Source organism: Drosophila biarmipes, unplaced genomic scaffold, assembly GCF_025231255.1.
Source record: "Drosophila biarmipes strain raj3 unplaced genomic scaffold, RU_DBia_V1.1 ptg000005l, whole genome shotgun sequence".
Classification (NCBI taxonomy): domain Eukaryota; kingdom Metazoa; phylum Arthropoda; class Insecta; order Diptera; family Drosophilidae; genus Drosophila; species Drosophila biarmipes.
In genome coordinates this window covers 5,282,386-5,301,345 of record NW_026114527.1, presented here as the reverse complement: position 1 = coordinate 5,301,345, position 18,960 = coordinate 5,282,386, and the positions used below count along the sequence as shown (strand labels likewise).

Below are 18,960 nucleotides of genomic sequence, written 5' to 3'. Positions count from 1 at the left end.
GCCGTACTTACAACATTAATACTTTAAATTTGTTTCCAGTGCAGTCGACAGGCCTGTGGACGGTGTGTGTAAACGAGGATGTGTGTATGCTGAGTGAACTACAAAATATTATTAGTTAACAGTCAATCTAAGGCCAAATATACATACTATACCCGAATAATAAGCTTAATTTCTATAAAATTTAAATCTATTCTAACAACTACAAAAGCAATGCAACAGTCAGATCGGCTGCTGAGATCGGGGGTGAATCCTTAGCTGCGAGGCGGCAGATTCAACAGTTAGAACAAGAGTCTAGGGTGTCTGCTTATCCGCTATACGCTCGTGTTGGACGTGTCGATGGCTAACCATCAGTCCGGGGTTAGGTTACTCGCAACTGGTCAGGAGAATATGGCGAACAACACGTGTATCAATCTAGGAACTGCCAACATAATAACTAACTGGTCAAGGCTGGGTTTACTTTTATTTACCTTAAGTTTTCCTTACGTCTTACAACGGTTGGAATGCTTGGCTCGAAACTTAAATTTGCACTGGTAAACTGTATGTGGCTCGGCTCGAGTGGTCCCGCTCCACGTGTTGGCAGCCAGAGTGGGCCAAAACGAGCACCAGGCGATTTGATCAAGTGGCGCTGCGCACTCCTACTTTTGTTTATCCATTAGTAAACAATTATTGATATAAATTCCCTATGCTCACCTAATTAGTTTTTCAACTATAAGTTGGATGTTGCGATCGGTGGCAGCTAAATTTCGCCAGCCACTTTGGGCGTTTGAAATTAGCTTTGTGGTGCTTCACTTATTAGTCGGTTTGTCTTGTTGGGCGGTTATTAAGCCCTATGCACCACCTCGGGCTTAATAACCTTAATAATATATATACACACGTGGACTTAGCACTTCTTTGCAAAATACGATTTGATTTAAAACGCGTGTGCTTCGGCCGAAAGATCAGAAATAAGAGAACGAAAAAACGCAAATGGCGGGTGCAAGCCCTCTGACAAGCAGTGTTAGAAAATACGAAATTATCGTTTAGTATTTTCTAGGATGTGTGGTTGCCACCAGGTTGCGGAACCATTAGCGATATTTTATATTAAAAAAAAAATACAGGAATCTTTTCCTAATAATTTCACACCACTACACACTTCCGCTAACTGCCCTGCCAACAAAGAAGACCCCAAAAAGAAAAAATGCGTTAGCCGCAAGTTAACCACGTCATCAGAATACCCGCGTACAACGCCGGAAGTTAAATCCTCATTTTGTCAACTAAATACCCAGAGAGCCTTCTACTCCGCCGATGCCCTTCGATCACGGACCGAAAAGCTACTCCAGTCTTATTTAGGAAATGCTCAGCAGAACCCAGAATTGTCACAAAGCCCTCTGGAATGTATGATGGTCACCATTCAACAAAGTGTGATGGAATTCATGTCATTCATGAATACCATCATGCAAACACTGGCTCAAAACCAGAACATAGTGTGGAACCCCAATGGCGTTTTACGGCACAACCTAAAAGTAACACAGTTTCTGAATGATGATCATATCTACATTATGCTACTGGTAGAGACGCTCCTCATAAACAAATACAACTTCTCTTTCTACCGCACAGATCATCCAGATGTTTATGCCCACGGTGGAACCGCTATCCTCATCATAAACGCATCAAGCACCACTTTTACCAAAGGTGAAGTGAAGTTAAGCAAAGAAAACCTCACCATAGCCGCTGTCTAGTGCCCGCCTCGCTTTACAATTTCTGAAGGAAATTTCATGGACTTCTACAACTTGCTTAAATATCGCTTTATAGCTTAAGGGGGACTATAATGCCAATCACACGCACTAGGGATCACGCCTTGTGACTCTCAAAGGAAGGCAATTATTCAATGCAATCATAACACCGAATAACAAATTATCAAAACTAATCTACAAATTGAACGGCTAGTCCTAGAAAAGAGGAGCCTGAGACGTGCATGGAAAACTAACAGATCGCCGTAATCAAAACAACTTCTTAAGAAGAAACAAACAAGAAACAGAAAATGCACAGCTGCGGTACATTAAAAAACTTTCGTCAAACAGTACAAATCATTCTCTGTGAAGGGCTCACCCTAATCTGAGCTCTCCAAACAAAACAGTAACTCGATAAAAAATTCATATGGCAGCTAGGTGCGCAGCGACGAGGATATAGCCGAAACGTTTGCTTTTCATCTTGAAACGTTTTTCTGCCTCTAGTTCATTTGTCATACCATAAATCGACTTTCTATTTCCCCACCACCATTGTTTCAGCCAAAGGAGATCGCGAAAGTCATTGGGGAACTGAAACCGAAAACGGCCCCTGGCGGTGAGCGAAAAAGCATAAAAATGATAATTGATCTTCCAAACTCTGCCATTGACCGTCGGCTATTATCCGAAAAAATAGAAAATTTCTATTATCATTATGATACCAAAGCCCGGAAAAACCACAAAATTCAGTCATTCTTCAGACCAGTTAGTTTATTATCGTTGTTGTTGTTCGAAAATGGTTTTTAAATCGCATAATACCATATCTAGGAGCACACAATTTTATTTATCCTTGCTCGGTCTTTCGTCAAAACCATGGAAAAATCGAACAATTTAAAAGAATAACATCAGTAATACACACAGCCTTTGAGCATCGGGAAGTATGCCTTCGATTGAGTATGGCTAGATGGCCTCATGCACAAAATCAATACATGCCTGATTACACTCACAAGCTACTTGAGTCGTACTTATACAACAGAACCTTCCCAGTAAGGTGCAAAAGAACAAAAGATTGACAAAAAGTAAACACATAATGTTTACTATCAACAGGCAAACATGCCCTCCACTATCAATAAATAATACACATCGAACGCAAGAAAGTACATCTAAAACTTAAAGCCAGAATCTTCCACTGGATTATTAACGCTCGTTCGTCCCTGCGTCTGGAATACAAGGCTTTGCAATACAACTCCAAACTCAAGCCCATCTGGACATATGGCTCTCAGCTATGGGGAAACGCTAGCATCAGCAACATAGACATTATGCAGCGCAACCAAAACATCCATAGGGACTTAGGCATTCCTACCGTAAAAGATGAAATAGACAAACAAAAAGCGTCCTACAACTTTCTGTGCACCTCAATAACCTCGCAAGAGGCTTGAACAGTTTGTTCAGCCAAATCGGTCTGCAATGCAACGACCTGCTAAGCCGGCAAAACCTTTCGAGCCCCTTTAGCACAATATCAGTCATATGGCTGTTAGTTAGATTAATTAATTCCCGGCACTATCAGATTTAGCTTCGGGGGAGTTGCACAGTTCAAGGAGAAACTGATTAAGCGCGCCGAGCCTGGCGTAGCTACTCGAAACTGCGCAAGCGCCACTCTGGTCGCGGCAACATGATTATGGACGAACGGCTGCGTCGCATGTACGTCAGTCTGCGTGAGGAGGGGCGCACCTGTCAGGTGCTGGCCGCTGTGGTTGTCCCCGCCATCTGTTGCAACTTTGATTATGGACGAACGGCTGCGTCGCATGTACGTCAGTCTGCGTGAGGAGGGGCGCACCTGTCAGGTGCTGGCCGCTGTGGTTGTCCCCGCCATCTGTTGCAACTTTGACACGGTCATGGAGCAGAAACAGGGAATTAGCAACCTGGAGCTCTACCAGGAAATCACCCAGGCGAAGAGAGCTAAAGAAAATTTGGAATCCTACCCACGAAAGTGGCAAAATCACCATGTACAATGAAAGGGGGTGCCTTGATAGGCGGTCGATTGGCACTGGACGATAGTGCGATCGATGGGGACATGCAAAATGGCAACATCGTTTATGTAAACATCGCACTGATCAAAGGGCAGTGCCGCGATGTCGATACCATGAGGAGGCCCGCTGGGTTATTAATAACTAATGGGTAATGTCAAGTGGGATGAGATGGGAGTTCGACGAAACTCAACGGAGTTATAAGCGAGCTTCAAGGAAGCAGCGCGGGAGCGCCGAAGAAATCATTAGGAACATCGTAAGGACTCAAAGGCTTGGATTTGCAAGTAAACGCCGGAGAGTAGAAACGAGTTTTTAAAATGTTGGTCAAAGTAAGAGGTAAAAGCGAATTCGCGTAGTAACGGCGCGCCAAAGAGCGGTTGGAGAGGAAGAGAGTTAGGAGATCAAGGTTGAGAATGTGAGAATTTGGAGATCAAGAGTGCCGTGTGCAAAAGGGAATAACGGAACTGCACCGGGCTTTAGCGAGAACTTTGGACCGGGAGAGGAGCGGCACACAGGGGTGCCACCCGCATCACGGGAACCAGCTGTCCGTAAGGAAAAGTGGGTCAAACAAAAGCCACGGATTCTGGATCCGGAGTGGAAAGGTTCAGCGAGCCATGCGCAAAAGCATGGTTCAGCCAGGTGCCGGCAGCAGGATCAGTCGATCAGGAGGAGTCCAACCACAAAGGTCAGTCAAGATTTCAAAGCAAACAGTCAGTCAGAAACGGTCGCTACGACGAGAAGTTCGGGAATGGTAGAGAGTCGGTCAGAGTTAGAGCAGTGAAGGCCTGTAACGTAAAATCGTGACCTCGGGACCTCGGGACCTCGGGAGGAGCCCTGTCTAAGCCCAGTGTACCTTGCCCAAAGCACTTCTTTGGCGTGTCCCGACGTTAGCCCAGTACGTCAAGTGAAAACTGAGCAGGTCCTGGCACGACTTGCCAGAAAAGGAGAGCGGTCGATTGGGTACGATCTCGAGTGAAATAGTCCAGGAGAGCGCTACGGTTTCGATCCGTGATGTCCCGGATAGGCGTATGCCTAAATGCCCGAGTAACAGAAGCCAAGCTACAGCAAGCCAATCACCACATGACGACAGCTACGCGGACAGTAAGGTGGAACATTCGTTTACCCTAGGCGTAGAAGCGAAGTGAAACGTGAGGCAGCTTCCTGGCGTTTAGTCTTGACTGTCCGCGCGATCTGAGCAGAAACCCTAGTTCGACCATCCGGGACAGAGCAAGGGATAGATGGTTTAACCTAGTTTGAAACCGGTGACGCTTCCCTAAGCCCGCACGGCTGACTCCCTCGCGAATCCAAGCCGTTATAAGCAGTGCCGAGTCAACGCGTCAGGAACGAGCCGCGCTGAGCCTATTTGGGGAGTGTCTAGGGTCTTTAGGGAGCTAAGACAAGAGCTTATCGTGGATTCCAGGACCGTCGGAGGTACCTAAGGCCACGGGTGGCGACATGGAGGCCAGCCGAACTACCGTTGTAACAGTGTACTTCTGGGCTGTCACATTTTTATAAATTTTGGTGGGATGAAGATTCTGAAGGAGGACTTCGCCAATGTCGCTCAGAGGCTCAATGTCGCCCTGAATGGCAGATTGTCGGAATATTACTTAAAAGCGGAGAACACCCCACAACTACATATCACGACAGAGTCGGCCCAAGCATCACGCTAACGATGTCTAATGGCAAACAAAGGGCCATAGGAGAGAGTTAAGCACAGAAAGAAAACAGCAGCGCTGATCTTGAGACCAAGCCCGTCAGACTATGCTCGTGTCACTAAACAGGTTCTCGAGTGGTTGTTTAGGTTCGACGGAGCGGAAAAACCTTACAGCATGTAGAATAGTTTGCCAACACATACGACTTGGACTTTCACGTGATTACCCGAGGAATGCCGGAAGGTCTTCAAAGTAGTCAAACAACAAACAATTGAGTTCATAGAATGTATTTCTGCCCCGAGACTTCCTCACCAGGTTGTCGGATCAGTTCAGGCAACGGAAGCAGGGCTCAAGCGAGTCGTTCAAAGACTTCATGATCGACATGCAGACGGTAGTGAGACCACTGAAATATTTTTCGAAAGAGACCGTAAGGTTTAACATGAAAAACTGCACCAAAAGTCTAAGGATCTTCTTAAGAGACCTTCCAAAATGTCGGACCTGAAGAAGGTAATGAGGATAGCCGAAGAGTATGAAGGATTTGAAAAAGGATACAGTAAGACAAGATCTAGAAGACCAAGTCGGCATCTCCAACGAAGGTCACATGCAGAAGATGCGAAGAGACGGGTAACAGGGAGACACAAGAAAATGACCAATGGTCGCCGCCACAGTCCCACGCAGGAATCAGGCGCAACACGCAGTGGCCCATGGACACCACCGCAACAGCAGCAAATGCAGGAGTGGCAGCAGTTATCAGTAGCGGTGCCGATTGGTGAAGGCCACAAGGACACAATCGGCAGAGCATCAGATCACGATGAAAGGCGACCAACCAATCAACAACGATACTACCACAAGAATCCGAATGTTCAAGGAGAGATATATGCGAAGGTGGACGACCTTCTCCAAATGGGGTGTTTAGAGCACTCAACAAGTCAACTTTTCCATCGTGATGTTTGATAGTTTTCTGGCCAAGATGGGAACCAAGCAACATTTCACAAATCCATACACCCGGCAAGAGAAACCGACTCATAGAGAAAATAGGACGGTGAAAACTATGACAGCGCAGTTCGCTGGGCAGCAAAAATGTCCTGACACGAGCGTTTCCGACTTTACAGGTTAGACACCGTCGTTCACTACCCAAGGCAGAGAACCAAGATTACCGAGCGCGCGGACCGGACGATCAACTGAGACCCCAGAGGACAAGGCCAACAAACTCAGGGATATCTGGAGAGAGCGTCTCAGGATCAGGCAAGGCATGATAATCTAAGGAGGAGGCAATGGACGACAACGGTGGGTGACGTCGTGCGGGTCAAGGATCACCGTTTCGCAAAAGCGGCCGAGGGGTTTGCAGCAAAATTGTCCCAAAGATACGACGGGCCTTACCAGATTATGGATTCGACACGAAAACACAAAAAAAAAGAGGGGACCTACCACGTAAGCGAAATAAACAGCAGACAAACGCAAAGCACAAGCGAGCAGCTAAAACATACAGACACAAAGAAGCAAAACAACGTTGAATTTCTAAGGATTCTCAAGCGACACTACGAAAGGACTCAAAGGATACTCAAAGAGTACTACGAAAAAACTCCAATGATAATTCCTAGTATTCGCTAATTATATTAAGAAATCAGGATTCTACAACGCACTCCAAGGAAACTTCAGGGATACAACAAGGCACTACGAGATACCCATATAGAAGGAACACGTCAAGAGCGGAATTAAACTATCAACCGTCATCGCATGCAGACGTGTATTTATCGTGTATCGGAAAAAGTATCCAATAAAATCATAAATGTGCAGTGACTGGCTTAATCAATCGACAATAACGCGAAAAGGCACTCTCTGCGATGAAATTGCTTATTAATTAATTATTTAAATAAAACATAACATAAAACGTAAAACTTTTACTAAATCAACCTCGATTGCAATGAGGCAATGAGTCAAAACGACGTTCGCACACAACGTCAACGTGAGCAAAACGAGAGACGGCTCTCAGTATAAAGAAAGAACGAGTACTTCTCTTTTAAAGCAACCGTGGTAAGCGCTGATCAAGCGCGGTCAATTAGCCCCGAAGTGCACAAAACGACCCTGCTGTTGGTCGAAAGCCAAAGATAACGATTTTGCTTCACTATGCTTACCTATGGTTAGCCCTACTCCGACGCCGTGGAGCCAACAATGCAAAACCCCCCACCATCTGTTTTGACCCCTGGCGCACCAACAACATGAAACGGTAAAACTTCTGCATCAGCACTTAATTTGTCAGTAAAGATTACAGCTACGGCAAAAAACACAAATAGCAACTACAGCTACACAGCTACAACAAATCAAATTTAAAACGAAATTCAGCAAGCGGGTTCGGCCATACTACCGACCGGACTGTCATATCATATCAAGTAAACCTATCCCGCAGAATAGCGCGGTAGGTAAAAAGTCAAAATAACCCGTGCTAAATAGAAAATAAATTACCCGGGATATCCAACAGCAATACAATTGCGCTTCCACCTGAAAATGTATCAGAACCCAACCGAAACCTCAGCCTCCACCAATTTACATTAGGGAGAACGTCTCGAACGCCCTTCTCAACAACATTTTTGTGCTGACCGGGAACGGAAACTTTCATATTGTTCCGGTCACAAAAGGGGGTGTCCATGAAACCAAGCTTCAAACGAAATCTGAAGAACATTTCCAAGCTGTATCCAAATAGCTGGAGGAGGCTAGGAAAAGCTACTACACGCACCAACTAAAAAACATTAAGGGCCTGCAAGTAGTACTAAAAGGAATCGAGCTCGACGTAACCGCCAAGGAAAAAGGGTTTTCTGCAGAGAAATTCAGTAACATTATAAGCAGGAAAAAAGAGCCGCAACCACTCTTCAGAGTCGAGCTGGAGCCAGTTAGCAGAGTCTTAAACAAAAATGAAGTGCACCCCATTTATAACCTGCAATACACGTGAAAGAGCCACATAAAAGGAACGGCCCAGTGCAATCCACAAATTGCCTGGAGTATGAACACAACATGACATACAGTTCATTTTGAACAGTCTGTGTGGAGTTTTCCACACTTCCGCTAACTGCCCTGCCAACAAAGAAGACCCCAAAAAGAAAAAATGCGTTCGCCGCAAGTTAACCACGTCATCAGAATACCCGCGTACAACGCCGGAAGTTAAATCTTCATTTTGTCAACTAAATACCCAGAGAGCCTTCTACTCCGCCGATGCCCTTCGATCACGGACCGAAAAGCTACTCCAGTCTTATTTAGGAAATGCTCAGCAGAACCCAGAATTGTCACAAACACTCTGGAATGTATGATGGTCACCATTCAACAAAGTGTGATGGAATTCATGTCATTCATGAATACCATCATGCAAACACTGGTTCAAAACCAGAACATAGTGTGGAACCCCAATGGCGTTTTAAGGCACAACCTAAAAGTAACACAGTTTCTGAATGATGATCAAAACTACATTAGGCTACTGGTAGAGACGCTCCTCATAAACAAATACAACTTCTCTTTCTACCGCACAGATCATCCAGATGTTTATGCCCACGGTGGAACCGCTATCCTCATCATAAACGCATCAAGCACCACTTTTACCAAAGGTGAAGTGAAGTTAAGCAAAGAAAACCTCACAATAGCCGCTGTCTACTGCCCGCCTCACTTTACAATTTCTGAAGGAAAATTCATGGACTTCTACAACTTGCTTGGAGATCGCTTTATAGCTTAAGGGGGACTATAATGCCAAACACACGCACTGGGGATCACACCTTGTGACTCTTAAAGAAAGGCAATTATTCAATGCAATCATAGCACCGAATAACAAATTATCAAAACTAATCTACAAATTGAACGGCTAGTCCTAGAAAAGAGGAGCCTGAGACGTGCATGGAAAACTAACAGATCGCCGTAATCAAAACAACTTCTTAAGAAGAAACAAACAAGAAACAGAAAATGCACAGCTGCGGTACATTAAAAATTTTTCGTCAAACAGTACAAATCATTCTCTGTCAAGGGCTCACCCTAATCTGAGCTCTCCAAACAAAACAGTAACTCGATAAAAAATTCATATGGCAGCTAGGTGCGCAGCGACGAGGATATAGCCGAAACTTTTGCTTTTCATCTTGAAACGTTTTTCTGCCTCTAGTTCATTTGTCATACCATAAATCGACTTTCTATTTCCCCACCACCAATGTTTCAGCCAATGGAGATCGCGAAAGTTATTGGGGAACTGAAACCGAAAACGGCCCCTGGCGGTGAGCGAAAAAGCATAAAAATGATAATTGATCTTCCAAACTCTGCCATTGACCGTCGGCTATTATCCGAAAAAATAGAAAATTTCTATTATCATTATGATACCAAAGCCCGGAAAAACCACAAAATTCAGTCATTCTTCAGACCAGTTAGTTTATTATCGTTGTTGTTGTTCGAAAATGGTTTTTAAATCGCATAATACCATATCTAGGAGCACACAATTTTATTTATCCTTGCTCGGTCTTTCGTCAAAACCATGGAAAAATCGAACAATTTAAAAGAATAACATCAGTAATACACACAGCCTTTGAGCATCGGGAAGTATGCCTTCGATTGAGTATGGCTAGATGGCCTCATGCACAAAATCAATACATGCCTGATTACACTCACAAGCTACTTGAGTCGTACTTATACAACAGAACCTTCCCAGTAAGGTGCAAAAGAACAAAAGATTGACAAAAAGTAAACACATAATGTTTACTATCAACAGGCAAACATGCCCTCCACTATCAATAAATAATACACATCGAACGCAAGAAAGTACATCTAAAACTTAAAGCCAGAATCTTCCACTGGATTATTAACGCTCGTTCGTCCCTGCGTCTGGAATACAAGGCTTTGCAATACAACTCCAAACTCAAGCCCATCTGGACATATGGCTCTCAGCTATGGGGAAACGCTAGCATCAGCAACATAGACATTATGCAGCGCAACCAAAACATCCATAGGGACTTAGGCATTCCTACCGTAAAAGATGAAATAGACAAACAAAAAGCGTCCTACAACTTTCTGTGCACCTCAATAACCTCGCAAGAGGCTTGACCAGTTTGTTCAGCCAAATCGGTCTGCAATGCAACGACCTGCTAAGCCGGCAAAACCTTTCGAGCCCCTTTAGCACAATATCAGTCATATGGCTGTTAGTTAGATTAATTAATTCCCGGCACTATCAGATTTAGCTTCGGGGGAGTTGCACAGTTCAAGGAGAAACTGATTAAGCGCGCCGAGCCTGGCGTAGCTACTCGAAACTGCGCGAGCGCCACTCTGGTCGCGGCAACATGATTATGGACGAACGGCTGCGTCGCATCTACGTCAGTCTGCGTGAGGAGGGGCGCACCTGTCAGGTGCTGGCCGCTGTGGTTGTCCCCGCCATCTGTTGCAACTTTGACACGGTCATGGAGCAGAAACAGGGAATTAGCAACCTGGAGCTCTACCAGGAAATCAGCCAGGCGAAGAGAGCTAAAGAAAATTTGGAATCCTACCCACGAAAGTGGCAAAATCACCATGTACATTGAAAGGGGGTGCCTTGATAGGCGGTCGATTGGCACTGGACGATAGTGCGATCGATGGGGACATGCAAAATGGCAACATCGTTTATGGTGAACATCGCACTGGTTCAAAGGGCAGTGCCGCCCTAGCGATATCGATAGCTAATGAGTATCGATACCATGAGGAGGCCCGCTGGGTTATTAATAACTAATGGGTAATGTCCAGTGGGATGAGATGGGAGTTCGACGAAACTCAACGGAGTTATAAGCGAGCTTCAAGGAAGCAGCGCGGGAGCGCCGAAGAAATCATTAGGAACATCGTAAGGACTCAAAGGCTAGGATATGCAAGTAAACGCCGGAGAGTAGAAACGAGTTTTTTAAATGTTGGTCAAAGTAAGAGGTAAAAGAGCGGTTGGAGAGGAAGAGAGTTAGGAGATCAAGGTTGAGAATGTGAGAATTTGGAGATCAAGAGTGCCGTGTGCAAAACGGAATAACGGAACTGCACCGGGCTTTAGCGAGAACTTTGGACCGGGAGAGGAGCGGCACACAGGGGTGCCACCCGCATCACGGGAACCAGCTGTCCGTAAGGAAAAGTGGGTCAAACAAAAGCCACGGATTCTGGATCCGGAGTGGAAAGGTTCAGCGAGCCATGCGCAAAAGCATGGTTCAGCCAGGTGCCGGCAGCAGGATCAGTCGATCAGGAGGAGTCCAACCACAAAGGTCAGTCAAGATTTCAAAGCAAACAGTCAGTCAGAAACGGTCGCTACGACGAGAAGTTCGGGAATGGTAGAGAGTCGGTCAGAGTTTGAGCAGGGAAGGCCTGTAACGTAAAATCGTGACCTCGGGACCTCGGGAGGATCCCTGTCTAAGCCCAGTGTACCTTGCCCAAAGCACTTCTTTGGCGTGTCCCAACGTAAGCCCAGTACGTCAAGTGAAAACTGAGCAGGTCCTGGCACGATTTGCCAGAAAAGGAGAGCGGTCGATTGGGTACGATCTCGAGTGAAAGCTACAGCCACTCATTCAGCACATCCAGGATCAGTGCGTAGGACATCGTCAGCAGCAAGCCAATCACCACATGACGACAGCTACGCGGACAGTAAGCTGGAACATTCGTTTACCCTAGGCGTAGAAGCGAAGTGAAACGTGAGGCAGCTTCCTGGCGTCTTGACTGTCCGCGCGATCTGAGCAGAAACCCTAGTTCGACCATCCGGGACAGAGCAAGGGATAGACGGTTTAACCTAGTTTGAGAACGGTGACGCTTCCCTAAGCCCGCACGGCTGACTCCCTCGCGAATCCAAGCCGTTATAAGCATTGCTGAGTCAACGCGTCAGGAACGAGCCGCGCTGAGCCTATTTAGGGAGTTTCTAGGATCTTTAGGGAGCTAAGACAAGAGCTCATCGTGGATTCCAGGACCGTCGGAGGTACCTAAGGCCACGGGTGGCGACATGGAGGCCAGCCGAACTACCATTGTAACATTGTACTTCTGGGCTGTCACATTTTTATAAATTTTGGTGGGATGAAGATTCTGAAGGAGGACTTCGCCAATGTCGCTCAGAGGCTCAATGTCGCCCTGAATGGCAGATTGTCGGAATATTACTTAAAAGCGGAGAACACCCCACAACTACATATCACGACAGAGTCGGCCCAAGCATCACGCTAACGATGTCTAATGGCAAACAAAGGGCCATAGGAGAGAGTTAAGCACAGAAAGAAAACAGCAGCGCTGATCTTGAGACCAAGCCCGTCAGACTATGCTCGTGTCACTAAACAGGTTCTCGAGTGGTCGTTTAGGTTCGACGGAGCGGAAAAACCTTACAGCATGTAGAATAGTTTGCCAACACATACGACTTGGACTTTCACGTGATTACCCGAGGAATGCCGGAAGGTCTTCAAAGTAGTCAAACAACAAACAATGGAAAACAATTGAGTTCATAGAATGTATTTCTGTCCCGAGACTTCCTCACCAGGTTGTCGGATCAGTTCAGGCAACGGAAGCAGGGCTCAAGCGAGTCGTTCAAAGACTTCATGATCGACATGCAGACGGTAGTGAGACCACTGAAATATTTTTCGAAAGAGACCGTAAGGTTTAACATGAAAAACTGCACCAAAAGTCTAAGGATCTTCTTAAGAGACCTTCCAAATTTCGGACCTGAATAAGGTAATGAGGACAGCCGAAGAGTATGAAGGATTTGAAAAAGGATACAGTAAGACAAGATCTAGAAGACCAAGTAGGCATCTCCAACGAAGGTCACATGCAGAAGATGCGAAGAGACGGGTAACAGGGAGACACAAGAAAATGACCAATGGTCGCCGCCACAGTCCCACGCAGGAATCAGGCGCAACACGCAGTGGCCCATGGACACCACCGCAACAGCAGCAAATGCAGGAGTGGCAGCAGTTATCAGTAGCGGTGCCGATTGGTGAAGGCCACAAGGACACAATCGGCAGAGCATCAGATCACGATGAAAGGCGACCAACCAATCAACAACGATACTACCACAAGAATCCGAATGTTCAAGGAGAGATATATGCGAAGGTGGACGACCTTCTCCAAATGGGGTGTTTAGAGCACTCAACAAGTCAACTTTTCCATCGTGATGTTTGATAGTTTTCTGGCCAAGATGGGAACCAAGCAACATTTCACAAATCCATACACCCGGCAAGAGAAACCGACTCATAGAGAAAATAGGACGGTGAAAACTATGACAGCGCAGTTCGCTGGGCAGCAAAAATGTCCTGACACGAGCGTTTCCGACTTTACAGGTTAGACACCGTCGTTCACTACCCAAGGCAGAGAACCAAGATTACCGAGCGCGCGGACCGGACGATCAACTGAGACCCCAGAGGACAAGGCCAACAAACTCAGGGATATCTGGAGAGAGCGTCTCAGGATCAGGCAAGGCATGATAATCTAAGGAGGAGGCAATGGACGACAACGGTGGGTGACGTCGTGCGGGTCAAGGATCACCGTTTCGCAAAAGCGGCCGAGGGGTTTGCAGCAAAATTGTCCCAAAGATACGACGGGCCTTACCAGATTATGGATTCGACACGAAAACACAAAAAAAAGAGGGGACCTACCACGTAAGCGAAATAAACAGCAGACAAACGCAAAGCACAAGCGAGCAGCTAAAACATACAGACACAAAGAAGCAAAACAACGTTGAATCTCTAAGGATTCTCAAGCGACACTACGAAAGGACTCAAAGGATACTCAAAGAGTACTACGAAAAAACTCCAATGATAATTCCTAGTATTCGCTAATTATATTAAGAAATCATGATTCTACAACGCACTCCAAGGAAACTTCAGGGATACAACAAGCCACTACGAGATACCCATATAGAAGGAACACGTCAAGAGCGGAATTAAACTATCAACCGTCATCGCATGCAGACGTGTATTTATCCTGTATCGGAAAAAGTATCCAATAAAATCATAAATGTGCAGTGACTGGCTTAATCAATCGACAATAACGCGAAAAGGCACTCTCTGCGATGAAATTGCTTATTAATTAATTATTTAAATAAAACATAACATAAAACGTAAAACTTTTACTAAATCAACCTCGATTGCAATGAGGCAATGAGTCAAAACGACGTTCGCACACAACGTCAACGTGAACAAGACGAGAGACGGCTCTCAGTATAAAGAAAGAACGAGTACTTCTCTTTTAAAGCAACCGATGTAAGCGCTGATCAAGCGCGGTCAATTAGCCCCGAAGTGCACAAAACGACCCTGCTGTTGGTCGAAAGCCAAAGATAACGATTTTGCTTCACTATGCTTACCTATGGTTAGCCCTACTCCGACGCCGTGGAGCCAACAATGCAAAACCCCCCACCATCTGTTTTGACCCCTGGCTCACCAACAACATGAAACGGTAAAACTTCTGCATCAGCACTTAATTTGTCAGTAAAGATTACAGCTACGGCAAAAAACAAATAGCAACTACAGCTACACAGCTACAACAAACAAGCTACAAACAAGCGAAATTTAGCAAGCGGGTTCGGCCATACTACCGACCGGACTGTCATATCATATCAAGTAAACCTAGCCCGCAGAATAGCGCGGTAGGTAAAAAGTCAAATAAAAAAAATAGAAAGTAAATTACCCGGGATATCCAACAGCAATACAATTGCGCTTCCACCTGAAAATGAATCAGAATCCAACCGAAACCTCAGCCTCCACCAATTTACATTAGGGAGAAAGTCTCGAACGCCCTTCTCAACAACATCTTTGTGCTGACCGGGAACGGAAACTTTCATATTGTTCCGGTCACAAAAGGGGGTGTTCATGAAACCAAGCTTCAAACGAAATCTGAAGAACATTTCCAAGCTGTATCCAAATAGCTGGAGGAGGCTAGGAAAAACTACTACACACACCAACTAAAAAACATTAAGGGCCTGCAAGTAGTACTAAAAGCAATCGAGCTCGACGTAACCGTCAAGGAAAAAGGGTTTTCTGCAGAGAAATTCAGTAACATTATAAGCAGGAAAAAAGAACCGCAATCACTCTTGAGAGTCGTGCTGGAGCCAGTTAGCAGAGTCTTCAAAAAAAATGAAGTGCATGAAGTGAATTTATAACCTGCAATACACGTGGAAGAGCCACATAAAAGGAACGGCCCAGTGCAATCCACAAATTGCCTGGAGTATGAACACAACATGACATACAGTTCATTTTGAACAGTCTGTGTGGAGTTTTCCACACTTCCGCTAACTGCCCTGCCAACAAAGAAGACCCCAAAAAGAAAAAATGCGTTCGCCGCAAGTTAACCACGTCATCAGAATACCCGCGTACAACGCCGGAAGTTAAATCTTCATTTTGTCAACTAAATACCCAGAGAGCCTTCTACTCCGCCGATGCCCTTCGATCACGGACCGAAAAGCTACTCCAGTCTTATTTAGGAAATGCTCAGCAGAACCCAGAATTGTCACAAACACTCTGGAATGTATGATGGTCACCATTCAACAAAGTGTGATGGAATTCATGTCATTCATGAATACCATCATGCAAACACTGGTTCAAAACCAGAACATAGTGTGGAACCCCAATGGCGTTTTAAGGCACAACCTAAAAGTAACACAGTTTCTGAATGATGATCAAAACTACATTAGGCTACTGGTAGAGACGCTCCTCATAAACAAATACAACTTCTCTTTCTACCGCACAGATCATCCAGATGTTTATGCCCACGGTGGAACCGCTATCCTCATCATAAACGCATCAAGCACCACTTTTACCAAAGGTGAAGTGAAGTTAAGCAAAGAAAACCTCACAATAGCCGCTGTCTACTGCCCGCCTCACTTTACAATTTCTGAAGGAAAATTCATGGACTTCTACAACTTGCTTGGAGATCGCTTTATAGCTTAAGGGGGACTATAATGCCAAACACACGCACTGGGGATCACACCTTGTGACTCTTAAAGAAAGGCAATTATTCAATGCAATCATAGCACCGAATAACAAATTATCAAAACTAATCTACAAATTGAACGGCTAGTCCTAGAAAAGAGGAGCCTGAGACGTGCATGGAAAACTAACAGATCGCCGTAATCAAAACAACTTCTTAAGAAGAAACAAACAAGAAACAGAAAATGCACAGCTGCGGTCAAACAGTACAAATCATTCTCTGTGAAGGGCTCACCCTAATCTGAGCTCTCCAAACAAAACAGTCACTTGATAAAAAATTCATATGGCAGCTAGGTGCGCAGCGACGAGGATACAGCCGAAACTTTTGCTTTTAATCTTGAAACGTTTTTCTGCCTCTAGTTCATTTGTCATACCATAAATCGACTTTCTATTTCCCCACCACCAATGTTTCAGCCAATGGAGATCGCGAAAGTTATTGGGGAACTGAAACCGAAAACGGCCCCTGGCGGTGAGCGAAAAAGCATGAAAATGATAATTGATCTTCCAAACTCTGCCATTGACCGTCGGCTATTATCCGAAAAAATAGAAAATTTCTATTATCATTATGATACCAAAGCCCGGAAAAACCACAAAATTCAGTCATTCTTCAGACCAGTTAGTTTATTATCGTTGTTGTTGTTCGAAAATGGTTTTTAAATCGCATAATACCATATCTAGGAGCACACAATTTTATTTATCCTTGCTCGGTCTTTCGTCAAAACCATGGAAAAATCGAACAATTTAAAAGAATAACATCAGTAATACACACAGCCTTTGAGCATCGGGAAGTATGCCTTCGATTGAGTATGGCTAGATGGCCTCATGCACAAAATCAATACATGCCTGATTACACTCACAAGCTACTTGAGTCGTACCTATACAACAGAACCTTCCCAGTAAGGTGCAAAAGAACAAAAGATTGACAAAAAGTAAACACATAATGTTTACTATCAACAGGCAAACATGCCCTCCACTATCAATAAATAATACACATCGAACGCAAGAAAGTACATCTAAAACTTAAAGCCAGAATCTTCCACTGGATTATTAACGCTCGTTCGTCCCTGCGTCTGGAATACAAGGCTTTGCAATACAACTCCAAACTCAAGCCCATCTGGACATATGGCTCTCAGCTATGGGGAAACGCTAGCATCAGCAACATAGACATTATGCAGCGCAACCAAAACATCCATAGGGACTTAGGCATTCCTACCGTAAAAGATGAAATAGACAAACAAAAAGCGTCCTACAACTTTCTCTGCACCTCAATAACCTCGCAAGAGGCTTGACCAGTTTGTTCAGCCAAATCGGTCTGCAATGCAACGACCTGCTAAGCCGGCAAAACCTTTCGAGCCCCTTTAGCACAATATCAGTCATATGGCTGTTAGTTAGATTAATTAATTCCCGGCACTATCAGATTTAGCTTCGGGGGAGTTGCACAGTTCAAGGAGAAACTGATTAAGCGCGCCGAGCCTGGCGTAGCTACTCGAAACTGCGCGAGCGCCACTCTGGTCGCGGCAACATGATTATGGACGAACGGCTGCGTCGCATCTACGTCAGTCTGCGTGAGGAGGGGCGCACCTGTCAGGTGCTGGCCGCTGTGGTTGTCCCCGCCATCTGTTGCAACTTTGACACGGTCATGGAGCAGAAACAGGGAATTAGCAACCTGGAGCTCTACCAGGAAATCAGCCAGGCGAAGAGAGCTAAAGAAAATTTGGAATCCTACCCACGAAAGTGGCAAAATCACCATGTACATTGAAAGGGGGTGCCTTGATAGGCGGTCGATTGGCACTGGACGATAGTGCGATCGATGGGGACATGCAAAATGGCGCCCTAGCGATATCGATAGCTAATGAGTATCGATACCATGAGGAGGCCCGCTGGGTTATTAATAACTAATGGGTAATGTCCAGTGGGATGAGATGGGAGTTCGACGAAACTCAACGGAGTTATAAGCGAGCTTCAAGGAAGCAGCGCGGGAGCGCCGAAGAAATCATTAGGAACATCGTAAGGACTCAAAGGCTAGGATATGCAAGTAAACGCCGGAGAGTAGAAACGAGTTTTTTAAATGTTGGTCAAAGTAAGAGGTAAAAGAGCGGTTGGAGAGGAAGAGAGTTAGGAGATCAAGGTTGAGAATGTGAGAATTTGGAGATCAAGAGTGCCGTGTGCAAAAGGGAATAACGGAACTGCACCGGGCTTTAGCGAGAACTTTGGACCGGGAGAGGAGCGGCACACAGGGGTGCCACCCGCATCACGGGAACCAGCTGTCCGTAAGGAAAAGTGGGTCAAACAAAAGCCACGGATTCTGGATCCGGAGTGGAAAGGTTCAGCGAGCCATGCGCAAAAGCATGGTTCAGCCAGGTGCCGGCAGCAGGATCAGTCGATCAGGAGGAGTCCAACCACAAAGGTCAGTCAAGATTTCAAAGCAAACAGTCAGTCAGAAACGGTCGCTACGACGAGAAGTTCGGGAATGGTAGAGAGTCGGTCAGAGTTTGAGCAGGGAAGGCCTGTAACGTAAAATCGTGACCTCGGGACCTCGGGACCTCGGGAGGATCCCTGTCTAAGCCCAGTGTACCTTGCCCAAAGCACTTCTTTGTCGTGTCCCAACGTAAGCCCAGTACGTCAAGTGAAAACTGAGCAGGTCCTGGCACGATTTGCCAGAAAA

The 18,960-nt window shown here is 45.5% G+C and overlaps 1 protein-coding gene across 13 annotated transcripts in view; it reads right to left on the bottom strand.

The window, feature by feature from the left end:
- The window catches only part of LOC108035740 (zinc finger protein ubi-d4 B), a 156,202-nt gene that overhangs the window by 97,768 nt on the left and 39,474 nt on the right, over positions 1 to 18,960 (bottom strand). For 3 of the 13 annotated variants that reach the window (XR_007764903.1, XR_007764908.1, XR_007764920.1), the window contains exons 1-2: positions 691 to 1,112; positions 468 to 635 (exon numbers count right to left, since the gene is read on the bottom strand). The exons of 4 other annotated variants lie outside the window; for them this stretch is intronic. The gene's annotated coding sequence lies outside the window, so the exon portion shown is untranslated. Of the gene's footprint in view, positions 1 to 11; positions 99 to 467; positions 639 to 690; positions 1,113 to 18,960 lie in introns of those variants that run through there. 6 more of the 13 variants (XR_007764932.1, XR_007764935.1, XR_007764912.1 and 3 more) reach the window with 4 other exon arrangements.